The sequence below is a fragment of the Procambarus clarkii genome, chromosome 42 (assembly GCF_040958095.1).
Source record: "Procambarus clarkii isolate CNS0578487 chromosome 42, FALCON_Pclarkii_2.0, whole genome shotgun sequence".
Taxonomy (NCBI): domain Eukaryota; kingdom Metazoa; phylum Arthropoda; class Malacostraca; order Decapoda; family Cambaridae; genus Procambarus; species Procambarus clarkii.
The window spans coordinates 30,283,374-30,298,945 of NC_091191.1; positions in this window are offsets into that span (position 1 = coordinate 30,283,374).

The window sequence follows — 15,572 nt, forward strand, 5'->3', positions numbered from 1 at the left end:
GATATTCTCATCAGAAAAATTGGTAACAACAAATGATCTGATGTTCTCGTCACTGAAATATAAGAAAAACAGTTTAAAAACGAAATGGAAAAACCAATTAAAAAAATAAACTATTCTCATGAAATGAATGGTATGGTAAACAAAACAGCTCAATTCCAACACAATGTCAGACAAAATAATTAAATAAAAATGAAAATAAATCGAAATCTATGAAAATTCAATTTGTCAATGCAATCTGAAACATTCAAATGGAATCGTAACATATTTAGTATAGCGTGTGATGCTCTCACGTGCAACAGATGGGGCTGTTTCTTTAAAAAAAAAAAATTACCTGTCACAGGTGTGGCATCTATACTTACGAAATGAACAGTATGGTAAACAACACAGTTCAATTCCAACGTAATGTCACAAAAAATACTTAAATCAGAATTAAAATAAATCGAAATCTAAAAAAATTCTACTTATCAATACAATCAGAAACATTGAAAGGGAATCATAAAATATTTGGTATAGCGTGTTTTGCTCCTATGTGCAACAGATAGCGCTGTTTTTCAAAAGCATGTTTTTACCTGTCACAGGTGTGCTATCTATATAGTAGGTGTATAAAAACACACGCTTATTTAAATGGAATGTTGTGTCAAAATTTCAAAGCAATCTGTGAAGAACTTTCGGAAATTACTGCGTGTGTTCCTCCTACGTAAAACAGATGGTTAAAAAAAAAAAAAGCATATTTTCTTTTCCTGTCACAGGTCACATTAGGTTTCCTGTCACATTAGCAACTTTCCAAAACTCTGGCACTCTGCCTGACTCTATTGATAATTTATCAATATTGATCTTTATTGATATTGATCTTTATACATGCCTACTTTATAGGCATGTATAAAGTAGGTATATAAAAACACGCGCCTATTTGAATACAACGTTTGTTAAAATTTCAAAGCAATCGGTAAAGAGATTTCGAAGATTTCCCTCACATGAAAAACAGTTTTTCAAAAAAATCATGTTTTTCCCGTCACAGATGTGACATCTATATATATATATATATATATATATATATATATATATATATATATATATATATATATATATATATATATATATATATATATATATATATATATATATATATATTTATATATATATATATATATATATATATATATATATATATATATATATATATATATATATATATATATATATATATATATATATATATATATATATATATATTATGTACATAAAACCCCGTTCGGATGCAAATGGTACGGTGTGTAAAAATTTCTAAGCAATCGATGAAGAACTTTCGGGGATTAGCAATTTTGAACAAACGAACATTTCCATTTTTATTTATATAGATAAGGCGTACCAGCTATGATACCTGGTTGATACCTGGTTGATGGGGTTCTGGGAGTTCTTCTACTCCCCAAGCCCGGCCTGAGGCCAGGCTTGACTTGTGAGAGTTTGGTCCACCAGGCTGTTGCTTGGAGCGGCCCGCAGGCCCACATACCCACCACAGCCTGGTTGGTCCGGCACTCCTTGGAGGAATAAATCTAGTTTCCTCTTGAAAATGTCCACGGTTGTTCCGGCAATATTTCTTATGCTTGCTGGGAGGACGTTGAACAACCGCGGACCTCTGATGTTTATACAGTGTTCTCTGATTGTGCCTATGGCACCTCTGCTCTTCACTGGTTCTATTCTACATTTTCTTCCATATCGTTCACTCCAGTACGTTGTTATTTTACTGTGTAGATTTGGTACTTGGCCCTCCAGTATCTTCCAGGTGTATATTATTTGATATCTCTCTCGTCTTCTTTCTAGTGAGTACATTTGGAGGGCTTTGAGACGATCCCAATAATTTAGGTGCTTTATTGCGTCTATGCGTGCCGTATATGTTCTCTGTATTCCCTCTATTTCAGCAATCTCTCCAGCTCTGAAGGGGGAAGTGAGTACTGAGCAGTACTCAAGACGGGACAACACAAGTGACTTGAAAAGTACAACGAATGTGATGGGATCCCTGGATTTGAAAGTTCTCGTAATCCATCCTATCATTTTTCTGGCTGTCGCAATATTTGCTTGGTTATGCTCCTTAAACGTTAGGTCGTCAGACATTATTATTCCCAAATCCTTTACATACTGTTTTCCTACTATGGGTACATTTGATTGTGTTTTGTACTCTGTATTATGTTTAAGGTCCTCATTTTTACCGTACCTGAGTACCTGGAATTTATCACTGTTAAACATCATGTTATTTTCTGATGCCCAGTTGAAAACTTTATTAATATCAGCTTGAAGTTTTTGAATGTCTTCAGCCGAGGTAATTTTCATACTGATTTTTGTAACATCTGCAAAGGATGATACGAAGCTGTGACTTGTATTTTTGTCTATATCTGATATGAGAATAAGGAAAAGCAGCGGTGCAAGGACTGTACCCTGAGGTACAGAGCTTTTAACTGCACTTGGACTAGATTTTATATGGTTGACCGTTACTCGCTGAGTCCTGTTTGACAGAAAACTGAGTATCCAGCGTCTTACTTTACTGGTTATTCCCATTGACTTCATTTTGTGTTCTATCACGCCATGGTCACATTTATCGAAAGCCTTTGCGAAGTCCGTGTATATCACATCAGCATTCTGTTTTTCTTCTAATGCCTCAGTGACTTTGTCGTAGTGCTCAAGTAGCTGTGAGAGGCACGATCTTTCCGCTCGAAATCCATGTTGGCCTGGGCTGTGAAGGTCATTGGTCTCCATGAAATTGGTGACCTGACTCCTAATCACTCTCTCAAATACTTTTATGATGTGCGATGTTAGTGCAACTGGTCTATAATTTTTTGCCAATGCTTTGCTCCCTCCCTTGTGTAGAGGGGCTATGTCTGCTACTTTAAGTGCATCTGGTATCTCCCCCGTGTCCAAGCTCTTCCTCCACACTATACTGAGTGCCTGTGCTACCGGCACTTTGAATTTCTTTATAAATATTGAATTCCATGAGTCTGGACCTGGGGCCGAGTGCATGGGCATGTTTTCAATTTCTTTTTCAAAATTTAGTGCGCTCGTATTTATGTCAGTTATATTTACAGGGGTTTGAATATCCCGCATAAAGAAATTGTCTGGATCTTCCACCTTCATGTTGTTTATTGGAGTGCTAAACATATCCTCATTCTGCTTTTTTAGGATTTCACTAATTTCTTTGTCATCCTCCGTGTATGAACCTTCACTTGTACGAATAGGTCCAATACTGGCAGTGGTTTTTGCTTTTGATTTCGCATATGAGAAGAAATATTTTGGATTTTTCTTTATTTCCTGAATTGCTTTCTGTTCTAACTGCCTTTCTTCAGTTTCATATGAGTGTTTCAATTTCCGCTCGATTTCTTCAATCTCCCTATTTAAATTATTCCTTCTTTGACGGGAAATTCGTGTCTACATAAGCAGTTCCGTTAATTTTTTGTGCGTTTATAGTGACGTCTGCGTTCTCTTTCTACGTTAGATCTCTTTCTGGCTTTCCTCAAAGGAACATGTTTCAGACAGACTTGATACGCTTCTGAAGTTAGTTTTTCTATTCCTTCAGTAGGACTTGTATTACTTAGAACAGTTCCCCATGGAATGTTTGTAAGTTCCCTGTTTATTATCTCCCAGTCTATCCTTTTATTATTAAAATTGAATTTACTGAATAGCCCCTCTCGCTTTATCAACGTTTTAGGTCTATTCTGAGTATTGATGGTCGTGTGCACTTCAATGAGCTTGTGATCTGAGTATGTGGTATCTGATATCGTAATGTCTTTGATAATGTCTTCATTGTTCGTAAAGACCAGATCTAGAATATTTTCATTTCTCGTTGGCTCCGATATCTGCTGATTGCGTGAAAATTTGTCACAGAATCTAAGTAGTTCTGTAATCTGTGGTTGGTTAGGTCCTGATAGATTTCCTGGTATAATATTATTGTTTGCTACTTTCCACCTGAGACTAGGCAAGTTGAAGTCACCTGGGAAGATAATATCAGGTGTCGGGTTCTCCAAATTATGAAGGCTATTTTCTATTTTGTTTATCTGTTCTGTGAATTCCTCAGCCGTTGCATCTGGCGGTTTGTATATTAGAATAATCACTAAATTTATTTTCTCTATTTTTAATCCTAGTACCTCTACCACCTCATTTGTAACGTTTAGGAGCTCCGAGCATACAAGGTCTTCCCTAATATACAGACCCACTCCTCCATGTGACCTAATTTTCCTATCACACCTGTATAGGTTATATCCTGGAATCCAGATCTCACTGTCTAAGAATTCCCCTACATGGGTTTCTGTGAAAGCTCCAAATACTGCATTTGACTCCGTGAGGAGGCCATTTATGAACTGTACTTTGTTGTTTGTTCTTGTTTTCAGTCCCTGTATGTTGGCAAAGATGAATGAGGTTACTCTATTAGTGAAAGTTTGACTGGGAGACTTTTTCTGTAAGCCCATTATGCGTGTACATAATGAGTTTGTTCTGACCAGTACTGATTGTTGTAGGGCAGTTGCCTGTCGTAGTTGTAGTTCCCTTTCGGTGTGTAATTGTATCTGTAATTCTGAAGTGCAAGTGGATCTGGCATCCAGTTCCATACCTTCTCCATGCTCCTCCTTTTGAATTCTCTGTCGTTCTGGTATAAAAAATGTATAGAGTTTCCTCCAAATTCATTATCCTGCTTGCCACTCTTTATGTAGCGTTCCGTGCCTTTCACGTGAAAGTGTGGGCAGCTGAGGTCATAGCATTTTCTGTCCTCCAGTGAGGTTTGGCACATGTCAGGATGGAAAAACCTACATATTGATCCAAATCGACACTCACCTTTCCTAAGCATATTTAAACATTTTTTGGGATGTTGGTAACTGCATTCTATTCCTTTCTTATTACCAGCATATCTATGTTTGCATATGCCCTTTGCATAAAATTTGCATAAGTTGCTGTGAAGCATCTGTGCTGGCTAGGGTTCGATTCTCCTGGTGGAAAAGTGTTCTAAAGTTGTGTAACTTCACTTGCGAGTTTAGGCAGGTTAGTGCATAAAGCATAGACACAGTATTCTCCCATATTAACAGGGACTTGATGAAAGAATGTGAGGGACCTCTCACTAGCTCTGGTGCCCTTGGGAGGTGCTGATATGTGGAGGGTTAAAAAAAAACAATATTTCCATCTCTTATAAGGGTCTGAGTTGGTGTGTTGGGTTAAAGGCATACCAGGTATGCCAGTTGCTGTGAAGCATCTGTGCTGGCTAGGGTTCGAGTCTCCTGGAGGGAAAGTGGTTTAAAGTTGTATAACCTCACTTGCGAGTTTAGGCAAGTTAGTGCATGAAGCATAGACTCCCATATTAACAGGGACTTGATGAAAGAATGTGAGTGACCACTCACTTGCTAAGCAACAGAAGACAACGAGTCACTGTGAGGAGTTCGGTCTCAGATTGGCGAGACGTCACAAGTGGAGTCCCGCAGGGGTCAGTCCTTGGACCTATACTGTTTCTGATAAATGTAAATGATCTCCCGAAGGGTATAGACTCGTTTCTCTCAATGTTTGCTGATACAAAAATTATGAGGAGGATTGAAACGGAGGAGGATGGTAAGAGGCTACAACATGACCTAGACAGATTGAATGAATGATCAAACAAATGGCTCCGCAAGTTCAACTCTAGTAAATGCAAAGTAATGAAACTAGGCAGCGGAAACAGAAGGCCAGACACAGGATACAGAATGTGAGATGAAGTACTTCAAGAAACGAACAGAGAGAAAGATCTAGGGGTTGATATCACACCAAACCTGTCTCCAGAAGCCCACATAAAAATAATGACATCTGCGGCATATGCGAGGCTGGCTAACATCAGAACAGCATTCAGGAACCTGTGTAAGGAATCATTCAGAATCTTGTATACCACATATGTAAGGCCAATCCTGGAGTATGCGGCCCCAGCATGAGCCCGTACCTTGTCAAGCACATGACAAAGCTGGAAAAAGTTCAGAGGTATACCACTAGACTAGTCCCGGAGCTAAGAGGCATGAGATACGAGGAAAGGCTGCGAGAGATGCACCTTATGACACTGGAAGACAGAAGAGTAAGGGGAGACTTGATCACTACCTTCAAAATCCTCAGGGGAATTGGCAGGGTAGACAAGAATAAACTATTCAACACTAGTGGTATGCGAACAAGTGGACACAGGTGGAAACTGAGTACCCAAATGTGCCACAGGGACGTTAGAAAGATTTTTTTCAGTGTCAGAGTAGTTAACAGGTGGAATGCATTAGGCAATGATGTGGTGGAGGCTGACTCCATACATAGTTTTAAATGAAGATATGATAGAGGCCAGTAGGCTCAGGAATCTGTACATCAGTTAACTGACGGATGAGAGGCGGGACCAAAGAGCCAAAGCTCCACCCCCGCAAGCACAATTAGGTGAGTACTAGCTCTGGTGCCCTTGGGAGGTGGTGATATTTGGGGGGGGGGGGGTAAAATACACCGAAATTTCCATCACTTTTAAGGGTCTGGGTTGGTGTAGAGGGCTAATGGTGTACCAGCTATGCCAGTTGCTGTGAAGCATCTGTGATGGCTAGGTTTCGAGTCTCCTGGTGGGAAAGTGTTCTAAAGTTCTATAACTTCACTTCCGAGATTTGGCAAGTTAGTGCATATATAAATATGTATACATAAGCATAACATATAACATGATTAAGCAAAACTACATTTTCGAATTTTCTTGATAGATAAACATCTATCAAATGTTTATAATGAACTTCTGCGTTCAAATACATATCGATCCGCATTCTGCGTACCATTTCACAACCGATTTTCCAGTTTTTGTAAATAATTGACTGCTTAAAATGGAATGAGTAGGAGTTGTAGAGGCACAAACAACTGACCTTATTGATAGGACATATATATATATCTGCAATAGAACAGAGAATATGTTAAACATTATTATAACGTTTAATTCCCTAATAATTTTTCCTCTATGACGACGTAATTTTGTTGCGCTCTGTATACATGGCAGGGGGATATTTATGTTTGAACTTTGCCTGCTTTCTTGCGCTGCCTGCCGGTCTACCTGCTTGCTTGCCTGCTTGTCTGATGCATGCCGGCCTAATCGCCCCCTCCCTCTCTTCCTTCCTCCTGCAAGAGTCAGCCAGAAACTAGCTTGGAAATGAACTGTATTATGAAAATCTGGTTACGAGACCCGGGAACCTTCACGAATGCTGATAATTACTGTGCCACTGATTGTGAGAGATGAGCAGAGGAGATGCACCCTGAGAGTGGAAGAGAGAGAAAGAGAGAGAGAGAGTAAACAGAGAGAAAGAATGAGAAAGGATAGAAAGAGAAAGATAGAGAGAGCATCGTGAAGTTTGCTTGCTTCCAGGCGAGGCCAGAAGAAAATTCAGACTTCGGTGTTTCTTATTCTCTACTAAAACCTTAACAATTTTGAAAATAACCAAGAAGGCACAAAGTCGCTAAGGGAAGACAACGGAATCAAAGGACGTTGAAATCAAGTTAAGCTCCTCACCATTTTCACTGCCCTTCACCAGCTCCCTTGCCCTTCACCACCTCCCCTGCCCTTCACCACCTCCCCTGCCCTTCACCACTTTGCCTGTCCTTCACTACCTCCCCTGCCCTTAACCACCTTCCCTGCCCCCTCACCACCTTTCCTGCCCCCTCACCACCTACCCTATGCTTCACCACCTTCCCTACCCTTCACCACCTTCCCTGTCCTTCACCACCTTCCCTGCTCCCTTCACCTCCTTCCCTGCCCCTCACCAACTTCCCTGCCCTTCACCACCTTCCCTGCCCTTCACCACTCTCCCTGCCCTTCACCACCCTCTCTGCCCTACTCCACCTTCCCTGCCTTTCACCACCTTCCCTGCCCTTCACCACCTTCCCTGCCCCATTACCACCTTCGTCATCTTTCATACTTTTCACCACCTCTTCTTCCCTTAACCACCGTCTAAAATCCCTCACATCATTCCCTCCCTACACCATCTTCTCTACCTTTCACAGTTTTTAATAAGCTTCACCACCTTCCTTACTCTTCATCACCTTTTCTGCTTCTCGCCAGTGTCCCTTGCTCACTATACCTATCTTCAGTACACATTGTTTTCATCAATACATGAACTAGGTATGACAAAAATTAATTAAGAAAACTACATGATTAATGAATTTTAGTTAGGATGGAGTGTAGTGTTTAGCCAGATTGCAAATTAGTGTTATTGGCCATTTTATCACCAACCCATGATCATCCTGCCCCAGCTGTCAGTTATCCTGCAAAGTTCGGTGAGTCTAGCTAAATGCCTCTATCCTTCAACCCATATATGAATAGACATATATTTTCTCTAACTGACATTGATGTACCCACTTTCGAAAACACTTGGTTAGTAAACACAAACACAAAACTAATCACTCATATTTATATATATAAACACACAATTACACACACACACACAAAACTCCCCCTTGAGTTTTCAAGAGATGGTTGTTCAGGGCTGTGAAGATTTCAGAGACTACATAACAGGTACCAGGGTACCAAAGTACCAAGGGAGCCGGTCGGCCGAGCGGACAGCACGCTGGACTTGTGATCCTGTGGTCCCGGGTTCGATCCCGGGCGCCGGCGAGAAACAATGGGCAGAGTTTCTTACACCCTATGTCCCTGTTACCCAGCAGTAAAATAGGTACCTGGGTGTTAGTCAGCTGTCACGGGCTGCTTCCTGGGGGTGGAGGCCTGGTCGAGGACCGCGCCGCGGGGACACTAAAGCCCCGACATCATCTCAAGATAACCTCAAGATATACCATAGCAATTGGAGGACAAAAAATTATATTAGTTGTCATATATAACCCCCAACCAAACGACAGAAGACCCAGACAGGAACATGATAGAAACAACATGGCCACCATCAATATAATAGAGAGAGCAGCTTCTGTAGCTAGTAGGAATGGATCCAGACTACTAATCACGGGAGACTTCATCCATAGGAAGATAGAATGGCAGAACAGAGACCCACATAGAGGACCGGACACATGGAGAGCTAAACTGCTGGACGTAGCAACAAGAAACTTTCTAAGCCAATACATCAAGGGACCGACAACAATGAGAGGAGAGGATGAACCAGCTATGCTTGATCTGATATTTACCCTAAATGAGTCAGATATAAGGAAAGTTAAGTTGGAGGCCCCATTGTGAATGAGTGATCACAGTGTATTGATCGTTGAGTACCTGGTAGAGCTAGGAATTATCTCCCCAAAAAAGAACTGGGAAATAAAGGGCTGGCGTATCGAAAGGGAAATTGTGAGGAAATGAGAAAATTCCTAGGGAATTTACCATGGGGGACAGAACTCACAACTAAGTCCGCACCAGACATATTGGACTATGTCACCAAAAGTGTCAGGAGGCAGTAAACAAGTTTATCCCGGACCGATAGGAAAAACCGAGAAGCAAAAGAAGAATCCTTGGTTTAATAGGGCATGTATGAATGCAAAGGAACTGAACAAAAGGGCGTCGAGGAACTTCTGAAATAACAGAACACCAGACAGTAGAGAGAGATACCAGAGAACCAGGAACGAGTATGTAAGTGTGAGAAGAGGAGCAGAGAAAAGGTATGAAAATGATATAACTAATAAAGCCAAGACCGAACCAAAGCTATTACACCGTCACATCAGGAGGAAAACAACAGTGAAGAAACAGGTGATGAAACTTAGAACGGGTGACGACAGGTACACAGAGAAAGACAAAGAGGTGTGTGAAGAACTCAACAAGAGGTTCCAGGTCGTCACAATAGAACAATGAGAGGTCATTGCACTAGGAGAGGTGGCAGTAAACCAGGCGGCCTTGAAAGGGTTCGAAATTACAAGAGATGAGGTCAAGAGGCATCTGTTGGATTTGGACGTGAGAAAGGTTGGTGGCCCGGACGGAATCTCACCATGGGTATTGAAAGAGTGTGCAGTAGCACCGTGCTTGCCATTCTCCATAGTGTGTAGTAGGTTACTGGAAACAGGAGACCTGCCAGAAATATGGAAGACGACTAATGTAGTCAGAATATACACAAAGGGTGACAGACAAGAGGCACTGAACTACAGGCCAGTGTCCTAAACTAGTATACCATGCAAAATGATGGAGAAGATCGTGGGGACAGTTAGAGGGGACATGATCACCACATACAAGATTCTCAAAGGAATTGATAGGATAGATAAAAACAGACAATTTACCACAAAGGGCACACGCACTAGGGGACACAGGGCGATATTGAGTTCCCAAATGAGCCATAGAGACGTTAGAGAGAATGTTTTCAGAGTCAGAGTAGTTGACAAATGGAATGCATTAGGAAGTGATGTGGTGGAGGCGGACTCCATACACAGCTTCAAGTGTAGATATGATAGAGCCTAGTAGGCTCAGGAACCTGTACACCAGTTGATTGACAGTTGAGAGACGGGACCAAAGAGCCAGAGCTCAACCCCGCAAGCACAATTAGTTAAGTACACACACACACACAGACTGGCCTGTGGGGCCGGTCTATATGGGTCCGGCCGGCCGAGCGGACAGCACCCTGACATGTAATCTTGTGGTCCCGGGAGCCGGTGAGAAAGATTGGGCAGAGTTTCCTTCACCCTATGCCCCTGTTACCTAGCAGAAAATAGGTACCTGGGAGTTAGTCAGCTGTCACGTGAGAGAAACTCTGCCTACTTGTTTCTGCCTCCACAGGGGATCGAACCCGGAACCTCAGGACTACGAATCCGAAGCGCTGTCCATTCAGCTGTCAGGCCCCCTTTCAGGCCCCCCCCCCCCCCCTTCCGTCACCGCATCATAAAGGTGACGTTCCGTCACCGCTTTATTGGTTGTTCACTACATTTTTTGTTTTTGTTTTTTTGTCATAGTTTTGGATGACAATCTTATTACGGTTTATTTGTTCTTTTGTGAAGTGCGACTCAAGTCCGCCATTTTCCACAGTAAGACAAATTATGAATGTCGCATAATTTTGGGGGTCTTTCTTTTTGGCAGCTTTTTTGCTCCTAATTATTTAGGTTTTGACGTCGTAACGGCTTTGTGTTTTGTCCTGTTTATTGATTGTGTCGACGCACAGTTCCTCCCCTGTGGAGAGGCCACGCACCACATGGCCGGCGGTCTCACGCGACGGTCTCACTATAGCCCGTGCTACATGGTCATGCCGTTCTATGTAGCTAAATTTAAAACAACAACTGCTGTTGGAAAAGGAGTGTTGCGTGGTTGGATACTTGATAAACTGTTGAGGGAATCAGGTAAAGGTTATGAATCTCTTTGAATTCAGCCATACACTATGTATTAGCAATGGTTTGTACAATTTAGATCATTTTTTTTAATTGACTAATTTAAAAACGATTTAAGTAAGATCGTTAATACACAATTATATCAAAAGCATTGTTGCTGTCAGGAACTCACAAGAAATGTTAATGGGACTTGCGCAGCTTCCTCTTTTTCTTATGTTACACAGATTGTTGTTCACATCACATGTATCCTTCTAGTCTACATATACCCTCCACCAGATGGGGGGCATATAGGTAGAGAGAGAGGGAGGGATCCCTTATATATATATATATAGGTTAGGTTAGGTTAGGTTATAGGTTAGGTTAGGTAGCCGAAAAAGTTAGGTTAGGTTATAGGTTAGGTTAGGTAGCCGAAAAAGTTAGGTTAGGTTAGGTTACGTAGGTTAGGTAGTCGAAAAACAACTAATTCATGAAAACTTGGCTTATTAGGCAAATCGGGCCTGGCATAGTAGGCTGAGAAGTGCGTTCTGGCTACTAGGTACGACATATATATATATATATATATATATATATATATATATATATATATATATATATATATATATATATATATATATATATATATATATATATATATATATATATATATATATATATATATATATGTCGTACCTAATAGCCAGAACGCACTTCTCAGCCTACTATTCAAGGCCCGATTTGCCTAATAAGCCAAGTTTTCATGAATTAATGTTTTTTCGTCTACCTAACCTACCTAACCTAACCTAACCTAGCTTTTTTTGGCTACCTAACCTAACCTTACCTATAAATATAGGTTAGGTTAGGTTAGGTAGGGTTGGTTAGGTTCGGTCATATATCTACGTTAATTTTAACTCCAATAAAAAAAAATTGACCTCATACATAGAGAAAAGGGTTGCTTTATCATTTCATAAGAAAAATATTATAGTAAATATATTAATTCAGGAAAACTTGGCTTATTAGGCAAATCGGGCCTTGAATAGTAGGCTGAGAAGTGAGTTCTGGCTACTAGGTACGACATATATATATATATATATATATATATATATATATATATATATATATATATATATGTCGTACCTAGTAGCCAGAACTCACTTCTCAGCCTACTATGCGAGGCCCGATTTGCCTAATAAGCCAAGTTTTACTGAATTAATATATTTTCTCTAATTTTTTTCTTATGAAATGATAAAGCTACCCATTTCATTATGTATGAGGTCAATTTTTTTTTATTGGAGTTAAAATTAACGTAGATATATGACCGAACCTAACCAACCCTACCTAACCTAACCTAACCTATCTTTATAGGTTAGGTTAGGTTAGGTAGCCAAAAACGTTAGGTTAGGTTAGGTTAGGTAGGTTAGGTTGTCGAAAAAACATTAATTCATGAAAACTAGGCTTATTAGGCAAATCGGGCCATGCATAGTAGGCTGAGAAGTGAGTTCTGGCTACTAGGTACGACATATATATATATATATATATATTGTGCTTTCTGGGTTCGAGTCCCACTGGTGGGTGTTGTCCAAAGATTGTTTATCTTCACTTGTGGTTTATGCAAGTATAGGCTTATAAGCTGGACACGAGTTCTCTCACATTGACAGTGGCTTGACGAAAATTGCAGACTGACCCCTCACTCATCTGGTGCCTTCGGGAGGTAGAGATGTTTGAGATATATATATCTCGAACTATCTACTTCTTTTGTAAGGTCTGATGGCGTAGTGGGTTAAAGCATACTAGTTATGCCAGCTACTGGAAGGTAGTTGTGCTTTCTGGGTTCGAGTCCCACTGGTGGGTGTTGTCCAAAGATTGTTTATCTTCACTTGTGGTTTATGCAAGTATAGGCTTATAAGCTGGACACGAGTTCTCTCACATTGACAGTGGCTTGACGAAAATTGCAGACTGACCCCTCACTCATCTGGTGCCTTCGGGAGGTAGAGATGTTTGAGATATATATATCTCGAACTATCTACTTCTTTTGTAAGGTCTGATGGCGTAGTGGGTTAAAGCATACTAGTTATGCCAGCTACTGGAAGGTAGTTGTGCTTTCTGGGTTCGAGTCCCACTGGTGGGTGTTGTCCAAAGATTGTTTATCTTCACTTGTGGTTTATGCAAGTATAGGCTTATAAGCTGGACACGAGTTCTCTCACATTGACAGTGGCTTGACGAAAATTGCAGACTGACCCCTCACTCATCTGGTGCCTTCGGGAGGTAGAGATGTTTGAGATATATATATCTCGAACTATCTACTTCTTTTGTAAGGTCTGATGGCGTAGTGGGTTAAAGCATACTAGTTATGCCAGCTACTGGAAGGTAGTTGTGCTTTCTGGGTTCGAGTCCCACTGGTGGGTGTTGTCCAAAGATTGTTTATCTTCACTTGTGGTTTATGCAAGTATAGGCTTATATATATATATATATATATATATATATATATATACATATATATATATTAGTATATATATATATATATATATATATATATATATTATATATATTGACTATATATATTGAATATAATATATATATATATTATATATATATATTATATTATATTATATATATTATATATATATATATATATATATATATATATATATATATATATATATATATATATATATATATATATATATATATATATATTGACCTTCTGAAGATGTATTTAATATACGAAAGTACTTAAGGAAATTTCCTGTTTCATTTTTCCTTCGTGGTCTGACATTGTCATATATATATTAGTATATATATATATATATATATATATATATTAGTATATATATATATATTAGTATATTTTGGTAGCAGTCTTTCCTGTAGACATATATTATTAAATATGACCGAAAAAGTAAGATTAATATTTCTAACACGAATTTTCTCAATCTTTCGTACATTTCTTTTCACTGTTGGAGGTAATTCAAAAATCAATTCTCCAAAATTCATTTTTATTTCTAGTCTGATGCGACACTTGAGCGCGTTTCGTAAAACTTATTACATTTTCAAATCCTTTAGTTAACACATACACAACTGAATAGAACTTCCACATCTCCGATTTTGTTTATATCTACATTTGAGTGACGTGGATGGGGTGAGGTGGTATTTAATAAGGTATTAATTTCATCAACACAAGCCAGAACATGAAACAATGGGTATTGAATAGAAGTGATTGCAGAAAGCCTATTGGTCCATATTTCTTGATGCTTCTATATTGGAGCGGAGTCTTGAGGTGGGTAGAATATAGTTGTGCATTAATTGGCTGTTGATTGCTGGTGATGACTTCTTGATGTGTAATGCCTCGCAAACGTCAAGCCGCCTGCTATCGCTGTATCTATCGATGATTTCTGTGTTGTTTACTAGGATTTCTCTGGCGATGGTTTGGTTGTGGGAAGAGATTATATGTTCCTTAATGGAGCCCTGTTGCTTATGCATCGTTAAACGCCTAGAAAGAGATGTTGTTGTCTTGCCTATATACTGGGTTTTTTGGAGCTTACAGTCCCCAAGAGGGCATTTGAAGGCATAGACGACGTTAGTCTCTTTTAAAGCGTTCTGTTTATATATATATATATATATATATATATATATATATATATATATATATATATATATATATATATATATATATATATATATATATATATATATATATATGTCGTACCTAGTAGCCAGAACGCACTTCTCAGCCTACTATGCAAGGCCTGATTTGCCTAATAAGCCAAGTTTTCATGAATTAATGTTTTTTCGGCACCTAACCTACCTAACCTAACTTAACCTTTTCTGCTACCAAACCGAACCTAACCTATAAAGATAGGTTAGGTAGGGTTGGTTAGGTTTGGTCATATATCTACGTTAATTTTAACTCCAATAAACAAAAATTTACCTCATACATAATGAAATGGGTAGCTTTATCATTTCATAAGAAAAAAATTAGAGAAAATATATTAATTCAAGAAAACTTGGCTTATTAGGCAAATCAGGCCTTGCATAGTAGGCTGAGAAGTGCGTTCTGGCTACTAGGTACGACATATATATATATATATATATATATATATATATATATATATATATATATATATATATATATATATATATATATATATATAATATATATATATATGTTGTACAAGATTCTGAGATTCTGAATGATTCCTTACACAGGTTCCTGAACGCTGTTCTGATGTTAGCCAGCCTCGCATATGCCGCAGACGTTATTCTTTTTATGTGGGCTTCAGGAGACAGGTTTGGTGTGATATCAACTCCTAGACCTTTTTCTGTCCATTTCATTAAGTACTTTATCTCCTATTCTGTATCCTGTTTCT